This window comes from Chiloscyllium punctatum, chromosome 44, assembly GCF_047496795.1.
Source record: "Chiloscyllium punctatum isolate Juve2018m chromosome 44, sChiPun1.3, whole genome shotgun sequence".
NCBI classification, from domain to species: Eukaryota; Metazoa; Chordata; class Chondrichthyes; order Orectolobiformes; family Hemiscylliidae; genus Chiloscyllium; species Chiloscyllium punctatum.
The window spans coordinates 45,040,192-45,067,217 of record NC_092782.1 but is presented as its reverse complement, the minus strand read 5'-3'; the positions used below and the strand labels follow the sequence as shown (position 1 = coordinate 45,067,217).

Genomic DNA, 27,026 nt, shown 5'->3' with positions numbered 1-27,026 from the left:
CAAAACCCGTTAAAAGTTTTTGGAGAAATATAAGGTCAAAAATTCCAGGTTGTTTAGATGGAACTTATTATTGCAACCATTCAATTTGAAAATTATGCCCATGGCAGGATGAGAAAACGTAATTGCCAATGCATTGTCGTGCTTTGATGAAGAAAGACGGAGGTGTTTGGTGGCAGGAGTAAATGGACTGAAATAGAATGTAGTAGTTAATGTTTGCACGCTTAGAGTCAATATAATGTACAGAGGAACCTTGATTATCCCACCGTCAATAATCTGAATTTCAGATTATCCGAATAAGATCGCAAAGTCTTGATGCTTGGCTAAACAGTGTTATTCAGACATTCAATTATCCAAACAAAACCTTCCTGCCCGTATCGTTTGGATAATCAAGGTTCCTCTGAAAATATATATAGTAGTGTACTAATAGAGTCAGACTAACAGTTTTAGAAATGAAGCCAGCTTTGTATATTGATGGTCCTTTCCTTTAAGGGGGGTGGGGTACATGTGACAATGCTATCACTTTAAAAATTTATTTTGTCCTGGTTTTTTTGAAGAGGCTTTAAGGCAGACGTACAAAACTGATTAATTGAAGATGACTTAAATGAACAACTTGTTTAACAACCTAAACAACCTTTAGGTTTTTTTAAAAGTTGGAACAATGAAAGCAGCCTGAATGGGTGTGGCGAGCTCTCTCAGATCCAGATTTCTGGGTTTTGATTTTTTTCAGTAACTCAGAAGCTGTTTGGGATCTCAAAAGAGTTGGAAGCTTCAGAGGATGTCACTGCTACACTCTCTGAATTTTCTTTTGATGTTTCTTCCTGTGTGAATTGGAGAACTGCATATAAGAATAATCTGTGTCTAAATTTGCCTTTTTGCCCAGGTGGTTTGGTTATGGGATGTTACTATATCGGAACAGTTGGTACTGTAATTGGTACTGTATGTATTATTCGGTTAAGTTTTCCAATAATTAAGTTATTCTAAATTCCTCTTTCTCGTATTTGTTTTCCAACTATAGTGCTTAAATAAATTGTGTTTTGTTTAACATGAAGTAGTTTGACCAGTTGCATCACATCTGGAACATGGCACTTCACATCTACCTTTATAATAAGCTGTTAGGGTCTAGGTTACCTCTGTAAAATATTTTGAGGAAGTCTGTTCTGGCCTGGTCTATAACAATGCCCACTTCCTGGGCTCTGAACTCTGCATGAAAGGAAGGAAAACATTTGGCTTAAAGAAGATGCAATAAAGGTTCATCACATTGATTCCTGCAATAAGAGGACTGTCCTATGAAGATAGCTTGAATAGGTCGATATCATTTGGGGTTTAGAATAATGTGAAAAGTGATCAAATGGAAGAAAAATTAAGTTGCGAGTGTAAGACTGGGCAGTTGATAAGAGGCTGGCTAAGGAGTTTGGAGCCATGGGGCACAATCTCAAAATAATAAGTTTAAGATGGAGATAAGAATACATTCCTTCACTCAGAGAGTTGGAATTCTTTATCTGAGAGAACCTGGAGCGCTTGTTTGCTAAATATTTTCAGTATTAGGATCAGTTTATCTTTGACTTCACTGGGAATTGAGGATTATGTAATCAGGCAGTAAAATGGATTTATTAGTGACTATGTTGTATTTTATAGTCTCAAGTCTTAGTCACTTTCACAAGTGGAAACATCTCCTGTATATCCACCCTTTCTTAATCATGAAATACTCAATAAGATTACCCTCAGCATTCTCTTTTGTAAAGAAAGAAACCTAGATTGTTTTGTCTTTCCTTATGGACATAATCTCTCAGTCTAATGCGTATATTTTGCACCTTCTCCTGTGTCTTTAACTTCTTTTCATTATATAGAAACCAGAATTGTTCACTGAAGAAAAAAGACAGACTGCTCTCTTTTACATTCTATTGTAGATTTTGTTTAACATTACACTTGGTTTTTATTTGCAACTTTTGGCAAGCTTATTTAAGAATTTTTTTTGAGTTCTCCATTTGAATAAGTTCCTCTTCTTAGCTTTGCTTCCGTAGTATCTTGATTTCTTGCTGGATGTAATCTGTCATCCATTTTGTCCTTCCTCTTCCTGAAACAAAGCAGTTCCTTTTTTATCTTTACTCTTTTGGTCTTCTTATTCACAGTGTCTCCTTTGGCTGCCAGGGGTGGGGAGTAGGGAAGGGCAAAGAACTTACTTCTGGGACTCACTAGGAGACACAGAGAATAATCAGAGGAACAAGTCATCTTCAGGTTTTCATTTGGAATCAAATGACAACCTTGCCACAACTTAAAAAGTAAAAATTCAAAGTGAAGACATGCAACATTTGGACAAATTCAACACATTAGATTCCCAACAGGAAATACGAGAATTTAAATCTCTGCGAAAAGGTACCTCAAACAATAACATCTCTTCTTTTTTAAACAATGACAATCATCTGGGAGTTTCCCAAATGTTTTATTATTTTAACAAAGAATGTAAAAAGCACATCTTTGTTTGATCTACCTTCACATATAAAGAGTACGATTGCAGAACCTTTTCTCAAGGGATGCTATGTTTTGGGCAGAATCAATACACCGAATTAAACTAGTAGTGTGTAGGAAGAATGTGTGGTAGTGTGAAATAAAAAAAAGCTAGAAAAGTTTAGCAGGTGAAGCAGCATTTGTAGAGAGAAACAAAACTATGGAGCAGGATTTTCCTAGCCCCTAAACAACATGGGCAATGGCGCATCAGTTGGGAAAAAATGGTGAGATTAGAAAATGGGATTCTCAACATTGAGAAAAAGTCTAATTTTCCATCCAGACTTGAACGGTGAGATGAGGATCTCACGGTGTGGGGCAAAAGGCCAATTTACACATCTCATTATTATTTATTCTCTCCTCATTTATATGCAGTTTTCTATTCTCCCACATAGCAAAGAGAAACTAGAAAATCACAATTCCCAATATTTCAGTGCCGGAGTCAAGAAAGTGTGAGCCAGGGGCCAAGCAGGAAGATAAATTTGAATATTAAAGACTTGGACCATGAATCAGCTGAGTGAAGGCTAAACAGGAGTGGAAGTCGACATGGGGATTGCTGGGAAAGTGAATAATATATTCGGGCAGTGGCAGATTTTGTAAAAGTTGCAGAGATGACTTCAACTTCTCTAATATTGATTGGAATCTCCTTAGTCAAATAGTTTGGATGCAGCAGACTTTGTCAGGTGTGTCCAGGAAGGATTCCTGACTCAATATGTACATTAGTCAATGAGAGAGGAGGCCATGTTGGATTTTGGTGCTTTGCAATGAACCAGGTCAGGTGTCAGATGTTTTGATGGGAGACCATTTTGGTGATAGTGATCGCAACTCCCTGACCTTTATGATAGGGATAGGAACATATAGTATGGGAAAGAATTTAATTGGGGGGGAGGGGGATTTACAATGCTATTAGGCAGTAACTGTGGAGCATAAATTGGGAACAGATATTCTCAAGGAAATGCACAACAGAAAATGTGGAGGTTGTTATGGGAGCAGTTGCTGCGAGTGCTGAACAGGTCTGTCCTACTGAGCCAAAGAAGGGATAGTAGAGTGAAAGAACCTTGGATGACAAGAGATGTGGAACATTAGTCAAGAGGAAGAGGGAAATTTACTTAAAGTTGAGGAAGCAAGGATCACGGTTACAAGGTAGCCTGGAAGGAACTGAAGAATGGATCTAGGAGAGGGCAGGTAGGATTAAGGAAAACCCCAATGCATTCTCCACTTATGTAACGAACAAGAGGATGGCCAGAGGGTGGGGCTGATCAGAGATTGTGGAGAGGGAACTTGTGCCTGGAGTTGGAGGAGTTGGGGCAGGTCCTTAATGAAAACTTTGCTTCAGTATTCACTTGTGAAAGGGACCTTGTCATTTGTGAGGACAGCATGAAACTGGCGGTCAAACAGCTTGATGTTAAAAAGGAGGTGTTGTGGTAAAATTAATAAAACTCAAACTTAGAAACAAGCCAATCAAACTTAGAAGCAGGTCAATCAAATTTCGAAGCAAGTCAATCAAACTTATTAAATCAAAAGCTTTTGGGAGGGGCAGCATGATTCTGACCCCAACAGAAGGACTTGACCAAGCCGTCTCTCTCCCCGAACAACAGGCACAGCAGTTTTTATAGTCTGGATAACGTGTACAACAAAAGCCCGCGAAAGATGGTTTCTTGTGTTCTGTGCATGTGCGCAGATATCGTTGGTTGTGTTCTGCACATGCGCACGCAGAGATCGCTGTTTCCGGGAGCAGTGTACCACGCCATTGTGTTCTGTGCATGCACTCACAGTGATTGCTGGTTCCGGGAGCGGCATACAACACCGTTGTGTTCTGCGCATGCGCACAAAGAAATCGCTGGTTCTGGGAACAGTGTACCACTATGTTATATTCTGCGCACGCGCACATGAAGGTCACTGGTTCTGGGAGCGGCGTACCACACCGTTGTGCTCTGCGCATGTGCAGACAGAGATCGCTGGTTCTGGGAACAGCATACCACAATGTTGTATTCTGTAAGTATTTCTTCTTTAGTTAGTTTCTGTCTTCAGTTCCCCCCTTGTGGTCTGAGACATGTGGAAGCATGACAAACAGACCACATACATCCAGTAATCATCAGTGGGGCCAGAAAGGGGGTGACTCCCAGGCACCCAGTGGAGGTTAGCACCCAGCATAATTCTCGCTTTCAAAACTTTACAACATGAGTTAAGGGCAGCCATAACAACGCAACAAATGATGACAATGACAATGAACATGATGAAGGCATGCAAAAGGTACAAGCCCCAAGATGCACCTTGTAGTCATCCTAGCCACCCCAGGGGATTATAATCACAAAACTGTTTCCCTTCCTGCCAGATCTTATCAGCTTCCAAGAGGATGTGATCCGCTAGGTTAGCTATATTGTCTGAAGCGTCCAGAATGTATGTGCAGCACTCAGGGCCAATAACAGCACAGGTGCCACCTTGTGCAGCAAGCAAATATGGGTAGCAATGCAACAGTACGGGTGGCAATGACTCAGCCGACACCTCGGAGATGACTATGCTAACAGTTGCAAAGCCATCGGCAGTCTCAATAGCTAGCCTTTCCAAGGTTGCGGCCATATTGATCGTTTTCATAGGAACCTTAGCTGTCCCATAGGCGGGGAAGGCAATCATAAAGACTCGCTCAGTCTCAGTGATGGACTGTTTGGATCGAAGTCGGCGTAGGTTGGGATGAAGGTGTTGGGAATTGTAATGGTGAACAAAAAGGACCATATAGGCAAGGTAACAAGATCCAGACCAATTTGGAGGGAGCTAAGGGTAGCCCTTGAGACCACAGACAAAATAAGTACCATCATAAATCCTCAGGTAATCAGTCTGAGTTGTGGTCCAAATGGTTTTGAATGTTTTACCTGTAGTCATGTTGACAACCTCAAGGCTCGGAATACTTCCAGAAAGAAATGATCAGCGGCCGGATGGAGTAAGGAGCAGGGAATGGGAACATTCGCTGGTTCTGGCATTTCACCCTAATATATGATTACATTTAAAACAAAAAGTCCCCATGGGCATTTTTTCACCTATGGTGTTTGTGAGGAACCGAGCTGGAGGTGTATGTGAAAGGATGTAGTGAGGCTCAAACCAACCTTTATAGTTTTGCATGTTATAACCCGCAGTCTCCCACGTGACCTTATCATTGGCAGCATAAATGGTCTGGTCAGGGCCTCGTATGAATGACTCGTGAGATTCTCTGTCAGACCTTCCCCTAGTGGATAATTGTGAGATCGGTCCTGGTTCAACCAGCATTCCAACCCCGTTCCCTTACACGTTAATACAGGCATACATGTCACCGCTAATAATGACCTCATAGGGAGCATTCCACTTAGGGGCAAAGGTAGGTTTAGTGAGTAGAATCTTGACCATAACCTTACTACCCGCTGGTTTATTAAATGGAATGGGTCTCAGGGGAATCCCCCCACTAGAGTGTGCAGGGATTTGAGTACAGACCCAGCAGTTAGAGATATTACTTTGCTGCGCATGCCTATAGGACGTGTATAAGTAAGTATTAGCATGTAACCCACGCCTACTCTGGTGAACAGTACCGAGGTTGGCATAATTCCTTCAGTGCTTCCCCACAGTGGCTACTAGACAAAGGGTGAAGGCAAAAAGTAAACAGAAACATCCTGGAGCTTACCAAACAGAGTTATACAATAGTCCAAAGGCTATACCACTCGTGTGCAACAGCCCACACTCTTGGTCCATTCACAATCGTGCACACGTCAGCAGGCTTCAAAGGAGTCAGTCTGAAAAGAAAGCAGAGGGTGAGGATTAACAATCAGTGTCTGTATATGTCTTCAGTTGTGACCAGTGTTTCCAGACCTCCTTCCCTCGTATGTCAATACAGGTGCACGAGTCACCGCTGATGATAACCTCATAGGGACCATTCCACTTAGGGGCAAAGACAGGTTTAGCGGGTAGAGTCTTGACCATCACCTTACTACCGCTGATGGGACCTGCGGACAATCCTCTAATTGCCTCTGTTCATTCCATCCCTCCTATTTGTCCCTGACTGTTTTCCGCATCTCCTTCAACTGGGTGCTCAGTTTGAGCACATAGCGACGTATTTTGTTGCAGAGAGGGCCAACATCGGAACGCCCCCCGCCATGATGATGGACTTGGGCAGTCGCATCGCCCTACTTGTCATCAACTCAAAAGGGGTCAATCCAGTCGACTGGCTTGTGGTGGACCGGAGTCGTCTGAGTATAGCAGGCAGGACCTCAGTCCAGCATTTGTCAGAGTCTTGCATGGCCTTAGCAAGGGAGGTTTTAAGAGTTCTGTTCATTCGCTTCACCATGCCAGAACTTTGTGGATGGTAGGGCATGTGAAATTTTTATTTAATGCCTATCAGCTGACATATGGTTTTCACAACTCTTCCAGGAAAATGGGTCCCCTGGTTACAGTCAATCTGTGACGGCACTCCCCTACCTGGGAATCATCTCTTCAACTAAAATCCTTGCCACAGCGTTAGCTGAGCAGTTCTGGGTAGGATAGGCCTTGACCCACCTGGTGAGTTGGTCAATAATCACAATGCAATACATCTTCCCATGGGATTGGGGGAAGAGGTCCCATAAAATCTATCTGTGCATGCTCCCATGGCCCCTTTGGTCATGGCTGGTGCCCCATTCTAATTTTAATGGGCCTGCCTGGGATGTGCTGAGCACACGTCACACAGTGGTGACAGAATCGAGCTATATCTCTGTCCATGCCCTTCCACCAGCATTCCTTCCTGATGCTGGTTATCATAGCATCATGTTCTACATGGGAAGTGCCATGGTATAATTGCATAAGAGTATGTTGGATGCACACGGGGGCCAGGACCTTGTCATTCAATCTCCAGATATCTTTCTCATCTGGCATGGCCCCCTGCACCTCCCAGCTGGCGCATTCACCCTCAGAGGTATCAGTGTGCAGTTGGGTAATGCTTATGGTGGGGCCATCCTCAGTAAAGGTGGCAGACAAAGGATGGATGTCTTCTGTCTCTACAGTTGATTGAGCAGTCTTATCAGCAGCCTAGTTCCCCTTAAAAATGTGCCACTTGGGATTCTGTTTATCTGGTTCCCTCTGGTGGGCCTTGACCTTCAACACTGCAGCCTCTGATGGGAGCTCGCTGACCTCCAGTGAGGTCTTTATTATCTGCCCATTGCTTGACAGGGGTGCCCCCCCCCGCCGTGGTGACAAATCCCTGTCTTCCCCAAACGATCATATAATCATGGACAATCCCAAACACATATCTACTATCAGTGTAAATGTTAATCCTCTTCCCTGTCATCTACATGAAGGCCTGTATGAGGGTCACTAACTCTGCCACCTGGGCTGACAGGGCTCCTTCTCATCTGGGTCTTCAAACAGGGTCTCATCTGGTGCCTCCATGAGTATACCCTTTATCCCACTTTCCTCTACTTCATCGTACCCATTCCCACACACATGGTTCATCATCACCTAACACCCTTTCCACGGGGGTCTCCCAGGTATCTTGTACAATGGTAGTGGATTTGGTTGGTGGCAAAAGAACAGCGTCCCATTTTGCTCTTCTCATGTTTGAAATTGTGTGTGATTTTCCCATACTTAACATTTCTATGAGGGTGTGTTTGGTATGCAAGACTATATTCCCTGTCTTTACAATAGGCTCACTGACCCTCACTACCCACGAGGCACAGTCGAAAGCAGCTATACAACTGAGCAAGCCGTTCACTATGAGACCCTCAGCAGTAGAGAGGTAACCTATAAGTCGTTGGTTATTGCCATGGAGCTAGGTTACTACTGCCGAGTAAAAACCTCCATCTTCGTTGCAGTAAACGTGGAAGTCTTTATTAGCATCTGGTAATCCCAGTCCTGGTGCTGACATTAATTCCACTTTCAATTTTGTATAGGAGTCATCTTGCTCCGGTCCTCAGCCAACGGGGCCCATTGCAGGTTTAACCCCTTTTACCAATCGTTGTATGGGCTTGACAACTTTCGCAAACTCAGGGATAAAATTCCTGCAGTAATTAAACAAGCCCAAGACCTTTCTCACACCATGGACTGTCATTGGCCGTGGCATCTATATATAGCTGTCTTCCTGTCTGCAGGCATTTCTTTCATGCCTTGGAAGATTAAGCTCCCAAGTAAAGATCTCTAGTTTTCCTAATTTGAACTTTCTTTGGGCTGGCTTTTAACCCTCTGTCCTGCAAGTGCTTCAGGACTAAATATAGTGCCTCCTGATGTTTTGGTTTGGACTCAGAAGCCAGGAGGGTGTCATCAACGTATTGGAATATCGTATTGCTGTGGAGCAGGCCGATCTCCCTCAGTACTTCACTCATCACACGGTGAAAGATGGCTGGACTATTATGGAATCCCTGGGGAAGTCTGGTCCAGACATACTGTTTATCCCGACAGTAAATACACAAAACCTATCTTGACAGTCATGATGGAGGGGGATAGAGCAGAATCCATTCGCAATATCCAGTACGGTTAAGATATTGTGGGGGGTCGGGGAGAGCACATTTAAGATTGTGGATAGACTGGCAACTATAGGATGTAATTTAGGAGTGACCCTGTTTAGGGCTGTATAATCGATTGTGAGATGGTAATTTCCATCAGGTTTATTGACTGACCATGTGGCGGAATCAGTAGTGCTCATAGTGCCTTGGAGAATTCCCCTCTCCATTAATCCTTCCACAATTTCCACAACTGCCCTTCTAGCTTCGGGTTTTATGGGGTGTTGGTGGTGTGGCTTGTGTTTGAGACCCTCCACAGCTATGGGGTCGATTTTAATCAAGCCTGTATCTAACGTAGTCTCCATCCATACTGCTGGGATGGAGGTGCAAATGGCCCCAAAGCCATTATCCTCTAGCTGCCAATCGCGTACTATAGAGGAGGCAAATTGTGCCTCAAGTGGTTTTCATAAGTCCCCATTCTTTTCTTTCTCCCATCGGGACCGGGCCAAATTAATTCACCCTTCCCACAATCTGTAATGACTTTGTACTCCTTCATTTCTCATAATAGTTCCTCCATTATTTTTACATACATAAAATCGCATTGGTATATACAGGTTATTGATTCTACAAGAGTGGTCTCACTCAAGTGTGCAGGGGTTCGAGCCATTAATCCCCTTCACATATATCATTTTGTTAGTTGTGGGCAGGAGTAGGTCAGTAATAGATGTAGAGGTTCCCGTGTCCACTAGCACCTTACACTGTCTGCTCCCTACAGAGATATAAATCCTTCCCTCCTTATCACCTGTACCCATGGGGGCTGCCGGACATCAGTCCAATATCTTCTTGATGTTTGTTGGTTTGCTGTGTTTTTCCCAACAGTGTCTACAGAGTGGCCCCTTTTGCCACAGTACTGACAGACACAAGCGGTCTTCCTGTTGTTCTGTTTCCTCCCCCTACAATCCCAGACAAATTGGCCCATCTTGCCACAATTGTGACACATGGGTCTGGATTTTGTCTTTGTGACGGGGCCTAGGTTTTCCTACTTTATGCGCACAGAGGTTTTCCTCCTGTGCCCTCCTTAACGCCTGTTACCCATTCTACCAGGATGTCATAGTCTTGGAGAACGACAACCCCCATTTTTAGGACTGCCTGATGTGCGGGAGACAGCTTGTCCTTGAGAGCCTGAATGAATGCTCGGTCAGAGTGGTCTGTTTGGGGAATTCCTGAGCATTCTTGGTAAACCCTAAAAAGTTGTTCCCCATATTCAGAGGTGCCCTCCCCTTCTGTTGTTTGGTGTTTGTTATTTTTGTCCAATTGGTGGGTGGTTTTCACTGGATTTAGGCCTTAAATCTGCCGAAGGGCTCTGGCTGATCCTCTATATCTGCTTTAATAGGGGTGCCCTGGGTCCATCTGCCTCTCCTATAATCTTCACTTAGTTGCTGTGCGGCATCAGCTAAGTCAGATCCATCAGTTAGTGGATATCCCTTAAATGTAGTTGGTGGCCCACCCAGATGGTATCTAATTAAGCTGAAAACTTTGCGTTATTACTGCGGGGCTGTAAGTGACCCAGGGAAGCTAAGATTTGCTGCAATTCACCTGGTGTAAACGGCTTATATTTTGCATTCGCGTTAGCTCCTTCCCCACTGCGAGGTACCAGGGCCGATTTAATTTCCTCAGGAGGGTCGTCTGACAATTCAGGGGGGCCATCTCAGGTATTATAAGGTGGCAATGATCCCCACTGACTATCCACCAGGAACTGATATTTCTTTTCCAGTTCTCTTAGTTGGGATTGAAACATTTGTTTTTCCTCAGTCCATTTCGTGGGCGGCACGGTGGCACAGTGGTTAGCACTGCTGCCTCACAGCGCCAGAGACCCGGGTTCAATTCCTGCCTCAGGCGACTGACTGTGTGGAGTTTGCACATTCTCCCCGTGTCTGCGTGGGTTTCCTCCGGGTGCTCCGGTTTCCTCCCACAATCCAAAGATGTGCAGGTCAGGTGAATTGGCCAAGCTAAATTGCCCATAGTGTTAGATGTAGGGGAATGGGTGTGGGTGGGTGCGCTTCGGCGGGTCGGTGTGGACTTGTTGGGCCGAAGGGCCTGTTTCCACACTGTAGGTAATCTAATCTAATCTAATCTAATTTCCTTGGATTCCAAAGTCTGACCTATGAGGCCAGCCAACTGATGGACCAAAACGACACTTATTTTCTTGGTCTTACCTTTTTTTTCACCCGTGAGCCAATTTTGCTGTTGATCTAGGGTCTGGGATAGATCCCACTCACTAATTCTCATCTGTCTAATGATTGAATGTCTGTCTATCATTTACTGGTTAATGACAGACCACTGGGGGTCCCCATTGATCTCCATGTCCTGCCATAACACTGATAAGTTTATACTCACAGATCCTCTGTCGGTCGATCACGTTTACCAACCGGCTGCGTCTCACCCACAATTGGTCCTATTGGAGTTTGGTGATACCTGTTTGAGGGACTGATCATTTCCCCGTATCCTACTTATTTAATCTAGGCCTTTATCTCAGGCAGGAACAATCACACTAGCATCTGAGTATGACTCAACTCAGAGGCCGCACAACAGAGACTCTCATTCACTCTAACCAGATCAACAACTTCTGTAGTCTGTCTGATATCCTGCCCTGACTCCTGAGAGGTGGCCACCCTACTCAGGACCATGACCAGGACCCTGCTCGCAGCGCCAACTTGTTGTAGCAAAATTCATAAAACTCAAATTTAGAAGCAGATCAATCAAACTTATTAAATCAAAAGCTTTTGGGAGGGGCAGCATATTCTGACCTTAACAGCGGGACTTGACCACACCACCTCTCCTCGAACAACAGATATAGCAGTTTTTATAGTGTGGATGATGTGCACAACGAAAGCCCGGAAAAGATGGTTTCTTGTGTTCTGCGCATGTGCATAGAAATTGCAGGTTGTGTTCTGTGCATGCGCACGCAGAGATTGCTGTTTCCGGGAATGGCGTACCACATTGTTGTGTTCTGCACATGTACACACAGTGATCAATGTTTCTGGGAATGACATACCACAACATTGTATTTTGTAAGTATTTCTTCCTTACTTGGCTTCTGTCTTCAGAAATGTGCTGGAAATTTTGAAAAACATGAGGATAGATAAGTCCCCTAGGCCAGACAGGATATACCCAAGGCTCCTACGGAAAGTGAGGGAAAAAATTGCTGTGCCTTTGGCAATGATCTTTGCGTCCTCACTGTCCACTGAGTAGTACCAGATGATTGGAGAGTGGCAAAGAAAGGGAATAGGGATAACCCTGGGAATTACAGACCAGTCAGTCTTATGTCAGTGCTGGGCAAATTATTGGAGAGGATTTGGAGAGACAGGATTTATGATTATTTGGAAAAGCATTCCTTGATTAGAGATAGTTAGCATGGCTTTGGAAGGGGCAGGATCTGGATTAGTGGTGCTGGAAGAGCACAGCAGTTCAGGCAGCATCCAAGGAGCAGCGAAATCGACGTTTCGGGCAAAAGTCCTTCATCAGGAGTAAAGGCAGAGACCCTGAAGCGTGGAGAGATAAGCTAGAGGAGGTTGGGGGTGGGGAGAAAGTAGCATAGAGTACAATAGGTGAGTGGGGGAGGGGATGAAGGTGACAGGTCAGGGAGGAGGGGGTGGAGTGGATAGGTGGAAAAGGAGATAGGCAGTTAGGACAAGTCCAGACAAGTCATGGAGACAGTTACTGAGCTGGAAGTTTAGAACAAGGGTGAAGTGGGGGAAGGGGAAATGAGGAAACTGTTGAAGTCCACATTGATGCCCTAGGGTTGAAGTGTTCCGAGGTGGAAGATGAGGCAGTCTAGCATTCTTGAGATGATAGTGGTGAGCTGTTAATATGAAAGTTTATAGCATAACCTCGCGGCTATTAAACTCAATCCCCCTGCTAATGAAAGCACACCACACGCCTTCTTAACAACCCTATCAACTTAGGTAGCAACTTTGAGGGATCTATGGACTTGGACCCCAAGATCCCTCTGTTCCTCCAAGTTGCCAAGAATCCTATAACCTTCTTGGCAACTTGGAGGAACAGAGGGATCTTGGGGTCCAAGTCCATAGATCTGTCAAAGTTGCCACCTAAGTTGATAGGGTTGTTAAGAAGGCGTGTGGTGTGCTTTCATTAGCAGGGGGATTGAGTTTAATAGCCGCGAGGTTATGCTGCAGCTCTAAAAAGCTCTGGTTAGACTACACTTGGAATATTGTGTTCAGTTCTGGTCGCCTCATTATAGGAAGGATGTGGAAGCTTTAGACAGGGTGCAGAGGGGATTTACTAGGATGCTGCCTGGACTGGAGGGCATGTCTCATGAAGAAAGGTTGAGAGAGCTAGAGCTTTCCTCATTCGAGCGAAGAAGGGTGAGAGGTGACTTGATTGAGGTGTACAAGATGATGAGAGACATACATAGAATGGATAGCCAGAGACTTTTTCCCAGGGCGGAAATGGCTATCACAAGGGGGCATTATTTTAAGATGATTGGAGGAAAGTTTAGTGGAGATGTCAGAGGTAGGTTCTTTATACAGAGAGTGGTGGGTGCATGGAATGCACTGCCAGCAGTCGTAGTAGTGTCAGATACATTGGGGACATTTAAGCGACTCTTGGAGAGGCACATGGATGATAGTAAAGTGAAGGGTATGTAGGTTAGTTTGATCTTAGAGTAGGATAAAAGGTCAACATCAAGGGCCAAGTGCTGTACTGTTCTTAACGTTAAAGTCAGAGCAGGTACCTGGCAGATACAAATTGCTACATGTTCCTCCAGGCCTTCACCTTTGTCAGAATTGCCAAACAGCTAGGGCATGTTCCACGGATAACAACAGTCTGAAACCTTCATCCATGGAGGTTTGCATCAGCCAAACACCAGCCTCACCATATTTTCCTGGCATATGTTCAACTCACTTATCTAGTTCAATGCCGCACTTTGGAGTGCATTGACATTTTTCATTGTAAGTTGCTGCCAAGCCACTTTGCAAACAGGGTTAGACACCCACCTCATGCATCAGAGCAGGGTGCATCTCAGGATTGTTCGCTTGCTTCCTTAGTGCTCATTCATTTTGCCCCAACTTGGAAGATCATGACATCTCTGTCTTGCCTTGCCTTATTTTCTTGCACTTTGCTGCCTTATTCAGAACTTACAGGTTCAGAGTACTTCTGGCTTACCTTGCCTTTTAGTGCAGATATAAAGCCAGACAGCTTGGCATGGTTGTCAGCAGTGATTAGTCAAGAGACTGGACATGTATTGTATGCCACAGTGCTATATCTACATATGGTGGTTTATGCAGCTAATACACCAAACATGCTTCAATTAAATTGACATGTCTCAAACTCAAAAGAGAATAGACCTTAGTGAAGTCAAGGTGGATTGTCGTCACTCAGGGGTCCCAGCACCGACAATTATAGACAGTGTCCAATTCAGTCAGGGGCTTTGATAATGGTCAGCCAGCTGCTTGGGGTATTCATGGTCAGGAGTAGTATTATCGCAGTGCAGGAGACAGCTATGGCAATGCTGCAGGTCCAGTGCAACTAGACAAGGGATTAGCAGTTAATCAGTTGGGAACTGCACAGAGATCAATCAGGGGACACTCATCAATTATTAGAGCTGCCCTTCAAAGTCATTCAGAGGAAGAACTTTGATCAGTGCTGGTCCATTCCTGAAAAAGGGTTATACCTGAAACATCAACTTCTTCACTTCCTGATGCTGTTTGGCTGCTGTGTTCTTCTGACCTCCTGCTTGTCTACTATTCCTCCAAAAAGGTAATCATGGAGCAGATGATAGACTTGTTGAAGATGAAGTTCCAGTGCTTGCATTGGTCTGATTGCTGGCATTCTAGTACAGTTCTGAGAGTGTGTGCAGCATTAGTCTTGCATCCTGTGCGCTATTTAACTGGAACAGGCAAAGAAGAGAAAGTGATAGATACTGAAGAGTTTGGAGAATGGCAGCAATTTTCCAAGGAGAAAGGTGAGGACATTAAGCAAAAGGAACATTACCTTCAGCATGATGGAGCACTGCAGCATCAAGCACAACAAGCCAGATAGTACTTAACTGACACTCAATTAGATCTGAATTTGGTAAAGTGATCATTCATTGACTGTAATTTTGTTGTTGCTCAAACAGCAAACAACCCCTGTTTATTCCCAGAAGTGAATTTTGTTTTTTCTTGCTTTTTCTGTTGTTCAATAAAAGTTAACATGTGCAACTTTGAAAATTTTCAACTTTTGAAGGCATTTAAACAGGTGTTGCTTCCACATTGAACGATGACAAGGTGTTATGCTACACTGGCCATTAGGGAAAGGGTAGCACTCCCTTCGTGGGGAGTCAATGTGGTATGGCAGGATGGGTAGCCTATGAAGTTGGATTCTTGCAGCTGTAGTTACAACAACAGGTGATTGAAAGGTGATGATGAAAAGTAGCATTATATTTACAAACGTAAGCTTTAATTTTCAATGAAGTACCACCTATGTGGACTCAGAAGATGTTCTTTTTCTTTCCCTTCTACAATGTGTACTGTAAAGGGTTACTCATGGCTGGCAGTGATTAACCTGGTTATCAGCTGGGCTTTAAATATGACTTGGGGGGTGGAAATCCTGGAAGAGCTCAGCAGTGTGAGCACATCTGCTGAATGATAGCATGAGTGGTGCCATAGAGACATGTGTACCTATTTAAGAGGTGAGCATTCTGGATATAGGTTTGTTCCCTGAACTGGAAGGTTCATTTCCAGACGTATCATCACCCCATTAGGTAACATCTTCAGTGGGCCTCCAGACCAAGCACTGCTGATAATTCCTGTTTTCTATTTATATGTTTGGGTTTCTATGGGTTGGTGATGTCATTTTTGTGGTGATGTCATTTCCCATGGTGATGTCATTTCTTATTCTTTTTCTAGGGGGTGGTAGATGGGGTCTAAATCAATGTGTTAGTTGATAGAGTTCCGGTTGGAATGCCAAGCTTCTAGGAATTCTCGTGCATGCCTCTGTTTGGCTTGTTCTAGGATAGATATGTTGTCCCAGTCGAAGTGGTGTCCTTCCTTATCTGTATGTGAGGATACTAGTGAGAGAGGGTCATGTGATTTTGTGGTTAGTTGATATTCATGTATTCTGGTGGCTAGTTTTCTGCCTGTTTGTCCAATGTAGTGTTTGTTACAGTTCTTGCATGGAAACGACATCACCAACCCAAGGAAACCCAAACATATAAATGGAAAGCAGGAATTATCAACAGTGCTTTGCCCGGAGGCCCACTGAAGATGTTACCTAGTAGGGTGACGAAACGTCTGGAAATGAACCTTCCAGCTCAGCGAACAAACCTACATCCAGAACCTTAAACTGAGCTACAAATCTTCGCAAAATTTGCTAAGGTGAGCATTGGAAAATTGCATGCGATGAGTCACTGGAGCTCAGGGAGAGTATCCCTCCATGAAACCCTCCAAAACTGACACTTAGCCAACATTTGATAACACTCTGTCTAACAGTTAAGCTTTGATCAGAATAATGTAGTAGTGTGACATGTCTTGGTTTAAACACAGTGAGGTGTTGTATAAAGGAACACTATATGGATGGACATACCTGGAACTTAAGAGGATCATCTTTACTAAAGGTGTTTATGTAATTAAAATGATAATTTTAGACTTTTAAAGAAATATCCAAAATAATCTGGACATTTTATTAAATAGCACATTTTCCCTATCTATTTTTGTAATGAATAAAAAAGTACAAAAAACTGAATTAGTACCTTTTCTTTAACCTGCCATAACCATTCTCCCAACCTCTAAAAAGGAGTGTCCTAGAAATTAACCTTCAGTTCCTGATGGGTTGGGAACCCCTTAACACACTCATTTACAATCTTTACTATCATCTCTATGGAAAATATTACAGCCAGGTGCTGTTTAAACTTGTAAAAAAAAACAAACTCCCACACACACACATATTGAGCTGGTTTAATAATGGTGACAGCAGAAACACACTGTGTCTCTGCCCTTGTCCACCCTAGTTAATACCTGAGTCAGCAAAGCACAGAAGGGAGCAAAATACTCCATGAAATTAGTTGATTTTCACAGAATTCACTTTCATTGATAATACAGAAATGAATCATGTGACTATTCAATTCAAAAGTTTTGACATAAACTGCTTTTTAGAGGGAGACATGACAAAAGTACCATCAACACAAGCATAAAAAGAAAGGTTAATGGAAGTAAGAACATTTTGGTTAGTACTAACTGCTCTATGGAGGTTAGTATGCATTGTTGGAATAGAAGATAAAAGGATTAGTCATGTTAACTTTGGTTCAGTCGATAGCACTCTCACTCAAAGTCCAGTCATTGAACTTCGGTATGAAGACGATGTTTGTGTGTGTACACAGATACACTGCTGCATGACATTATCAACTCTTTCTTCAAAGCATATGGGAAAATAAACCTTACATCCAGAAAATTAAGGTCTTCCTCAATGAGTTCTCATAGCACAGTACCTTAGGGAAGGCGATGTCCTACTAGTATTATCGTTACACTATAAATCCAGAGACCCAGATAATGTTCTGGGGATCTGGGTTCAAATCCTGCCATGACAGATGGTGAAATTTGAATTCAATAAAAATTCAGTAGATTATTGGTAAAGAATGCATATCCCCCACTCAACCATTATCATAAAGCCAGGGGATCAACCCTGGTTCAATGGGGAGTGCAGGAGAACATGCCAGGAGCAACACCAGGCATACCTGAAGATGAGGTATCAACCTGGTGAAGCCACCAAACAGGACTACTTGCCTGCCAAACCACATAAGCAGCAAGTGATAGGCATAGCTAATTGATCCCACACTCAATGGATCAGATCTTAGCTCTGCAGCCCTGCCATAAATGGTGATGGATGATTAAACAACTCATTGGAGGAGGAGGCTCCACAAATATCCATATCCTCAATGATTGATGAGCCCAGTACATCAGTGCAAAAGATAAGGCTGAAGTTTTCACAGAAATCTTCAGCCAGAAGTGCCAAGTGGATGATCCATCTTGGTCCCATCCAGTAGTGCCCAGCATTATAGATACCAGTCTTCAGCCAATTCGATTCACTTCACGTGATGTCAAGAAACATTGGACGCACCGGATACGACAAAGCCTATGGGCGCTGACAACATTCCGGCTATGGTACTAAAGACTTATGCTCCAGAACTTGCCGTTCCCCCTAGCCAAGCTATTCCAGTATAGTTACAACACTGGCATCTACCCAACAACATGGAAAATTGCCCAAGTGTATCCTGTACATAAAAACTTGGACAAATTCAACCCAGCCAATTATCGCCCCATCAGACTACTCTTGATCATCAGTAAAGTGATAGAAAGTATCATCAACAGTGCTCTAAAGCAGCACATGCTCAGCAATAACCTGCTCAGTGACACCCAGTTTGGGTTTTGCCAGGGCCACTCAGCTCCTGACCTCATTCCAGCCTTGATTAGAATATGGACAAAAAAACTGATTTCCAGAGGTGAGGTGAGAATGCCAGCCCTTGACATCAAAGCTGCATTTGACCAAGTGTGGCATCAAGGAGCCCTGACAAAACTGGAATCAATGGGATAAGGTAAAAACAATGACTGCAGATGCTGAAAACCAAATACTGGATTAGTGGTGCTGGAAGAGCACAGCAGTTCAGGCAGCATCCAATGAGCAGCGAAATCGACGTTTCGGGCAAAAACTTTTTTTTCATTCCTGATGAAGGGCTTTTGCCCGAAACGTCGATTTTGCTGCTCGTTGGATGCTGCCTGAACTGCTGTGCTCTTCCAGCACCACTAATCCTGGAATCAATGGGAGTCAGGGGCAAACTCTCCAGTGGTTGGAGTCATACCCGACACATAGGAAGTTGGTTGTGGTTGTTGGAGGTCAGTCATTTCAGCTCTAGGAAATCTCTGCAGATAGTGTTCTAGGCCCAACCATCTTCAGCAGCTTCATCAATGACCTTTCCTCTGCCATAAAGTCAGAAGTGGAGATGCTCACCAATGGTTGCATCATTTGCGACTCCTCAGATTGAAGCAGTCCATGACAAAATGCAACAATATCTTCATGTTATCCAGGCTTGGCCAGCAAGTGGCAAGTAATATTTGCACCACACATTTGCCAGGCTATGACCATCACCAATAAGAGACAACCTAACCACTGCCCCTTTACATGCAATCACTGAATCCCCCACTATTAACATCCTCGGAGTTATTATTCATCAGAAACTCAATTGGACTCGCCACATAAATGCAGTGGCTACAAAAACAGGTCAAAGGCTAGGAATACCGTGGCGTGTAACGCATGTCCTGATTCCCCAAAGCCTGTCCACCATCTACAAGGCAACGTAATGGAATATGCCTGGAATGGTGCAGCCCCAATAACACTCAAGAAGCTTGACACCATCCAGGACAAAGCAGCCTGTTTGATTGGCATTGCATCCAGAAGCATCCACTCTCTCCATCACCAATGCTCAGTAGCAGCAGTGTATACTATCTGCAAGATTCACTGCAGAAATTCACCAAAGATGCTCAAACAGCGCCTTCCAAACCAACGAGCAATTCCATCTAGAAGTACAAAGGCAGCAGATACACAGGGAAACTACCACCTTCAAGTTCCCCTCCAAACCATTCACCATCCTGACTTAGAAAATACACAAATTTCCCAGCAACTTATCTACCTGACTATCCTAGCATGAATGCTTTACATTGGCAGATTTCTCATTTCACACATGTGTCTTATGAGCCACTCCAAATCCATTGAATGGGGTGGAAGCTAATCATCCTAAATCATGAGGAACTATCTAAGAAGACTCATGCTGATGGCATGTCCACCAATATTTCAGCAATTAAAACAAGGCATGCAAAGAGGCGAGAATTAGCTATGTTCAAGCTATCTCAGAGTATTGTGGGACTGAAAGACTATTTGGACAGAGAGAGATGTGAGACCCTGGAGGGATTTGAAAACAAGCTTGAGAATTTTAGAGAAGTTTGCTTAACTGAGAGCCAATGAACATCAATAAGGGTAGTGTGATGAATGAACAGATTTAATAAGAGTTGGGTTAAGAACAGCACAGTTTTGATGAGCTAAGGTTTATTTAAGCATGGAATATAGGAGACTAACCAAAGTGCGTTTATGTTTAAGATAATAAAAGCATTGATAAGGCTTCAGCAATGGATGATCTGAAGTGGAGGTCACCGGGGGTAGGGGGTGTAGGGAGATGATGTTACAGATTTATAAAGAGGTGATTTTAGTTATGATGCTGATACATGGAGAAAGGCTCAACTCAATGTAAAATACATCACGATGGTATGAAGTCTGGATTAACCTAAGGTAGTTCCCAAGGAAAAGGATAAAGTTGTTGTCAAAGAAATAAATTTTGTGACTGGTCCAGAAGATAATGATTTCAGTTCATTGCAACATTTTATTGGAAGAAATTTCTATTCATCGGTCCTGGATGTCAGGCAGTTTGACAATTTAGAAACAATGGAAGGCTGAAGGGGTGGTGCTTAACTGGATCTCATCAGCATACATGTGAAAGTTAATATTGTTTAGTATTTAACATTTCATCTGAAAGACAGCACATTTGACAATGCAGGTGCATCTCAATGAATCCAACAAAAATTAACACCAAACCCTTGAAGGTATATTAGCACAAGTGACAGGTAGAAAATTGGAGAGGGGCAAATTAAGTAATTATTCTCACTTAGAACATAGAACATAGAAAAGTACAGCACAGAACAGGCCCTTTGGCCCACTATGTTGTGCCAAGATTTAATCCTAATATCAAATATAGTAACTTAACCTATGCACCCCTCAACTCACTGCTATCCATGTGCATGTCCAGCAGTCGCTTAAATGTCCCCAGTGACTCTGCTTCCACCACCACAGCTGGCAATGCATTCCATGCATTCACAACTCTCTGCGTAAAGAACCTACCTCTGATGTCTCCTTTATACCTTCCTCCTAATATCTTCAAACTATGACTTCTCGTACCAGTCAATCCTGCCCTGAGGAAAAGTCTCTGGCTATTGATTCCATATATTCCTCTCATTATTTTGTACACCTCGATCAGGTCTCCTCTCTTCCTCCTTCTCTCCAGAGAGAAAAGTCCGAGCTTATTCAAACTTTCTTCATAAGGCCCTCCAGTTCAGGCAACATCCTGGTAAACCTTCTCCAAAGCCTCTGTATATTTCCTATAGTAGGGTGACCAGAACTGGACACAATATTCCAAGTGTGGTCTCACCAGGGACTTGCAGAGCTGCAGCAAAACCTCGCAACTTTTAAACTCAATCCCCCTGTTAATGAAAGCCAAAATACCATATGCTTTCTTAACAACCTTATCCACTTGGGTAGCAATTTCGAGGAATCTATGTTGCACACCCAGATCCCTCTGTTCCTCCACACTGCCAAGAATCCTATCTTTAATCCTATATTCAGCACTTTAGTTTGACCTTCCAAAATGCATCACTTCGCATTTATCCAGGTTGAACTCCATCTGCCATTCCTCAGCCCAGCTCAGCATCCTGTCTATGTCGCGCTGCAGCCTGCAGTAGCCCTCTATACTATCAACGACACCTCCAACCTTTGTAGTCATCTGCAAATTTACTAACCAACCCCTCAACCTCCTCATCCAAGTCATTTATAAAAACTACAAAGAGCAGAGGCCCAAGGACAGAGTCCTGCGGGACCCCACTCAACACTGACCTCCAGGCAGAATACTTCCCATCTACAACCATTCTCTGCCTTCTGTCAGCCATCCAATTCTGAATCCAGATAGCCAAATATCCCTGACTTTATGAATGAGCTTACCATGGTGAATCCTATCAAATGCCTTGCTGAAGTCCACATACACCACATCCACTGCTCGACCGTCGTCAACCTGTCTTGACACCTCCTCAAAGAACTCAATAAGATTTGTGAGGCATGACCTGCCCCTCACAAAGCCATGCTGACTGCCTTTAATCACACTATGCTTTGCCAAATAGTCATAATCCTATCCCTCAGAATTCTTTCCAAAACTTTGCTGACCATAGATGTAAGACTGGTCTGTAATTGCCAGAGATTTCCTTATTACCCTTCTTGAAAAGAGGAACAACATTCGCCTCCTTCCAATCCTCCGGTACGATTCCTGTGGAGAGTGAGGAGGCAAATATTGTCACCAGTGGCTTAGCAACCTCCTTTCTCGCTTCCCGGAGCAGCCTAGGATAAATCTGGTCTGGCCCTGGAGACTCTGTACCCAAACAGAAATTCTCTCTTTTATTAATTCTTAACTTTTAGCCCTTCTGCTTGTTAATTATATAAACTAAATTTAAGTACATAAAGGTGGTGGAGGGCACACATTAACAGAATGATTAATTAAGAAGGTAAAAAGAACCATATTTAAGGGGTTTTGTGGCAAAATGGTAGTGTCCCGATATCTAGACCAGAAAGTCTGGGATCAAGTCTCACCTGCTCTGAAGTGGTATCAAAATATATCAAAAATAATGAAGTTGATTAAAATAATTTTAGAAACAGACACTTAGAGTGGTCTTGGAGCTATACACTTGAAAATATTTCTCTCTGTGAAAAGAATCTAAAACTGAGTAGTGATTGGCTTTTGATTTTCATCTTCACTGTAAATGTTAGGTTTTTCACCTCCTTCCCTAAAAATACTGACAACTTGCAGGGTTGAAATTCTATGGATGCCTACACGTTTCTGATACTTATTTCATGTGAAGCTTGTTTCTACTGTTCTCGTCTGATGTCCAAAAGTTGAGAAAAATTTTAAATTTTCTCACTTGCAGGTAAACTGGTAAAATGGATTGTCCATCTATTGTAAGATCTGCCTGGCTCTTGTTTCTTTGATTTTGTTACTACATAGAAGCAAGTTGAAAAATTATTTTTTCCAGCAGGAGCCCTGGACAGTGATTAGGCCTGGCTGATTGTTCCTCATGCAGTTCTACAATAGACAGGTATTCAATTAAGCTGGTGAAAGTGAACTGAGTATCCTGACTGCTTTACCTGAGATCAGTTAAAAGTAAGAAAGGCTTAAATTTATTTAGCTATTTTTGTGACTTCAAATCCTTTTGAAATATATTAGCTATTTTAGCAACCTTCCAGAAATAAAATGCAATAATGATCAGATAACCTATCTTTAGTTCATAATTATCGGGCTCAGGATACCGGGGATAATGCCCTGCCCTTAAATTCAAATAAAATCATGGGATCTTCTACACCTACCTGAGAAGGCAAATGTGGTACCAGTTTCATGTCTCATCCAAAGGACAGTACCTTCAACGGAGTTGTAAGCTTTTACTGTAAGGTCAGACTTGATATTGTGCTCAAGTAGAACTTTATTCCACAACCATGTGACTTAGGACTGAGAGTAAGTTAAATCTAGTCCCTTCTGAGCTGTATAATTTAGTATGTGTTGTAGATAATATATCTCCTTGCATTAACTCCAAATTAATGATTTGAAGAAAACTATTCCCTGCAACCATTGCCCCTTTATTTTACGAAAGTAAAATATCTACTCCTATTTGAATGAATTAGAGGTAGATATTTTACCTTCATAAAATAACAGGGCAATGGATACAAGGAATAATTTTCTCCAAGTAAGTGGTCTCAGAAAGTCTTAAATATTTGCTGTACTCATGCTGACTTGGTCATGTATTAGTATTGCAATGACACCAATAGCTAAGCATAAATTATTCTGTATTCAGATACGTGAAATGTTCTCAACTTAAATATGCAAGTCAATTCATTCTTAGCAGCAGTGTTACAGTATACAAGACCCAACATGTCTTTATATTTGGGTGGTTGCCTATTTTATCATTTGTGCAGATTTTAATAGAACAAAATCAACCATATGTATAACTTTCCTGAAGAGATGTTTTCAACAAAAATTTTGCACTCTGCAATGTTGCAGAAAGTTAATGAATTTAGGGATAGAAATTGGTTTTGGGTGGTGGCGCAGGAGGGTTGTAACAGTATTGGAATGGAGTCCTCTATACACAGTGCTTAATATTCAATTGCATTAACTGCTATTAACTTAATATCAATGCTGTACGAAATGGGCAATTGATCTGAAAATGTGTATTAGATGTACATAATGAGTTTCCAATGCTTAGAAGCACTCATATACTTCATCATTATCTCACAAAACTCTGCAACCACAGCTCTGTACAAACTTGGATATTAAAACCCAAAGATTGAACATAAGAACAAATGGAAGAGGATATTATAAATTAATGATCAGTTGTGGTGGGTTTTTACTACTTAGACTAAGAGCCCAGTGACTGGGGTTCTATCATCTTGACGACATTATTTTTTTCAAGTTAGAAAGCTTACTTGAACAGAATCACAGTATGATGATTACGGTCTCACTAACGGTCAGCTGACAGCTAACCGAACACTTGCACTTGCAGATGCTGAAGAATCAGAGTTGTAAAGAATGGCACTGGAAAAGCACAGCAGGTCAAGCATCATCCGAAGAGCAGGAGAGTCAACATTTCAGGCATAAGCCCTTCATCAGGAAGCCCTTCCGACTCTTTCCAACTCATGTATTTAGAAAAGCAAGCACTGATTAGTGATAGTCAACATGGCGTTATGCTTGAGCAATCATGTTTCATTAATTTGATTGAGTTTGGATACAACATTGGCTTGAAGGTAGGAGACACAGGATTGTTTTTCATACTAAAAACTTGTAACCAGTGTTTGCTGCAAGGAATGCTGCTGGGCAACAATGCTGGGTCCATTGCTTTTTGCCATTTGTATAAATGATGTGGATGTAAATACAGGGAATGGCTAGTAAGTTTGCAGATGACACTAAAATTGGTGGTATAACGGACAGTTATCTCAGAGCACAACAGGACCTTGATCAGATGGACCGATGCATGGCAGATTGAGTTTAATTTAGATAAATATGAGATGTTGCATTTTAATAAGGCAAATCAGGGCAGGACTTAAACAGTTAATGGTAGAGTTCTGGGGAATGCTGTCGAATAAACAGACTTTGGCATGCAAGGGGCAGGGGGAAGGTGGAGTCACAGGTTGACAGGGTAGTGACAAAGGCATTTGGTATACTCGCTTTTACTAATCAGCATTCAGTATACAAGTTGGGATTTCCTGTTGTGACTGTCCTGGATATTGATTAGGCCACTTCTGAAATACTCCATTCAATTCTGGTCTCCCTACTACTGTATAGGAAAAAATGTTGCTAAACTTGAAAGGGTGAAGAAAAGATTTACAAGGATGTTGCTGTGGTTGGAGGGTTTGAGCTATAGGGAGAGGCCGAATAGGCTGAGACCATTCACCCTGGATCATCAGAGGCTGAGGAGTGACCTCACAGAAATTTATAAAATCATGAGGGGCATGGATAGGGTGAATAAGCAAAGTCTTTTGCCCAGGGTAGGTGAATCCAAAACTAGAGGGCACACATTTAAAGTGACAGTAGAAAGATATAAAAGGGACATAAGGAGTAATGTGTTCACGCAGAGGGTGTATGGAATGAGCCACCAGAGGAGGCTTTTAACATTTTAAAGGCATCAGGATGGGTATATGAATAGGAAGGATTTAGAGGGATATGGGTTAATGCTGGCAAATAGCACTAGATGAATTTTGGATATTTGGTCGGCATGGCCCAGCTGGACTGAAGAATCTATTTCTGTGTTGTTCAGTTCTATGATACTGCTGCCTCACAATGCCAGGGACTAGGATTCAATTCCAGTCTTGGCTAACTATCTGTATGTACATTCTCCTCCATCTGCACAAGTTTCAATGTATGCAGTTTCTTCCCACAGTCCAAGATGTGCAGGTCAGGTGGATTAGGTAAAAACAATGACTGCAGATGCTGGAAACCAGATTTTGGATTAGTGGTGCTGGAAGAGCACAGCAGTTCAGGTAGCATCCGAGGAGCTGGCTATGCTAAATTGCCCTAAAGTATCCAGGGTTGTGTAGACTCGGTGGACTAACCATGGTAAACATGGAGTTAAGGGAATAGGGTGAGTTCAGGTGGAATGCTGTTTGGAGGATGGGTCAAATGTCCTCCATCTGCACTATAAGGATTCTATGATTTCACGAATGCTCCAGCTGGCTTTACATTTTTATGTGTATCATAATGCAATGCTCAGTGGAGATAAGATAAACTCTTAAACACTTGTGGAATTTGCCCTGCACTTGTCGTTTTGTGAGCAGAAATACTTCTGCCCCTTCGCTTTACCTCTCCCATGCATTGATGAAATCTAAGAACTTGTAGCATGAGAAATTATGATCAACATATCTATCACCTTATTGATCTTGATTTTCAAACTTCTTGATGCTTTGAGAAACATTTGTTTCAAATTTGTTCACAGGATGGATCTGATGTTGACTGGAAACATTTACTGTCCATATCCAGTCACCCCAGAAATCGTGTTGGTAATTTAGCTCATCCTTTAAATTTGATTTTGGCTGGAGAGCCAGCAGCAATAGTTCATGCCTGAGGATTAATCATCATGATTTGGAGATGCCGGTGTTGGACTAGGGTGTAAAAGTTAAAAATCACACAACACCAGGTTATAGTCCAACAGGTTTGATTGTAAGCACTAGCTTTCAAAGCGCTGCTCCTTCATCAAGTGGTTGATCACCTGATGAAAGAGCAGCGCTCCAAAACCTAGTGCTTCCAATTAAACCTGTTGGACTATAACCTGGTGTCGTGTGATTTTTAAATTTAATCATCAGCAAGGATACTGTTTCCCCTCCTAATGATTTGGAATCACATTAGATGGGAGTCATCACCCTTGCTAATGTTCTTTCCAAGAAAACCTATATAGAATGTTGAATTAGAGCTGGTGGTCTGAATACTGTCTTAGAAAATGACATATGGTTCAAGGCTAGTGGTGAACCCATGATTTTTTAAAAAAATCTTGTCTCTCCCAGCATCTTGCCTCAACTTCGTGAGTCGATAGCCAACGAATAAATGATAGGTCAGGGGCTGTATATAAAAGTAAAAGGTACCTGCGTTTTAGTCAACAACGTTAACCCCGAGAGTATCACACACACACCACTAACATGAATCAACAGTCTCTGCCTTCGAACTTTCTTAGTGACCTGCTCGAGCGCCTTGGCTCC

General features: G+C 42.7%; 1 long non-coding RNA gene across 2 annotated transcripts; it reads right to left on the bottom strand.

Moving 5' to 3' along the window:
* Window positions 1-1,885: 1,885 nt before the first annotated feature.
* LOC140466939 (uncharacterized) lies at window positions 1,886-27,025 on the bottom strand. 2 transcript variants are annotated; one of them, XR_011955307.1, is made up of 4 exons: window positions 26,913-27,025; window positions 14,626-14,841; window positions 6,152-6,260; window positions 1,886-2,074 (listed from the first exon to the last, which is right to left on the bottom strand). It is a non-coding gene; the product is annotated as an uncharacterized lncRNA (long non-coding RNA). The 2 variants fall into 2 exon arrangements; XR_011955308.1 differs by lacking the exon at window positions 14,626-14,841 and having other exon boundaries at window positions 26,913-27,024.
* Between the last annotated feature and the right edge of the window lies 1 nt (window position 27,026).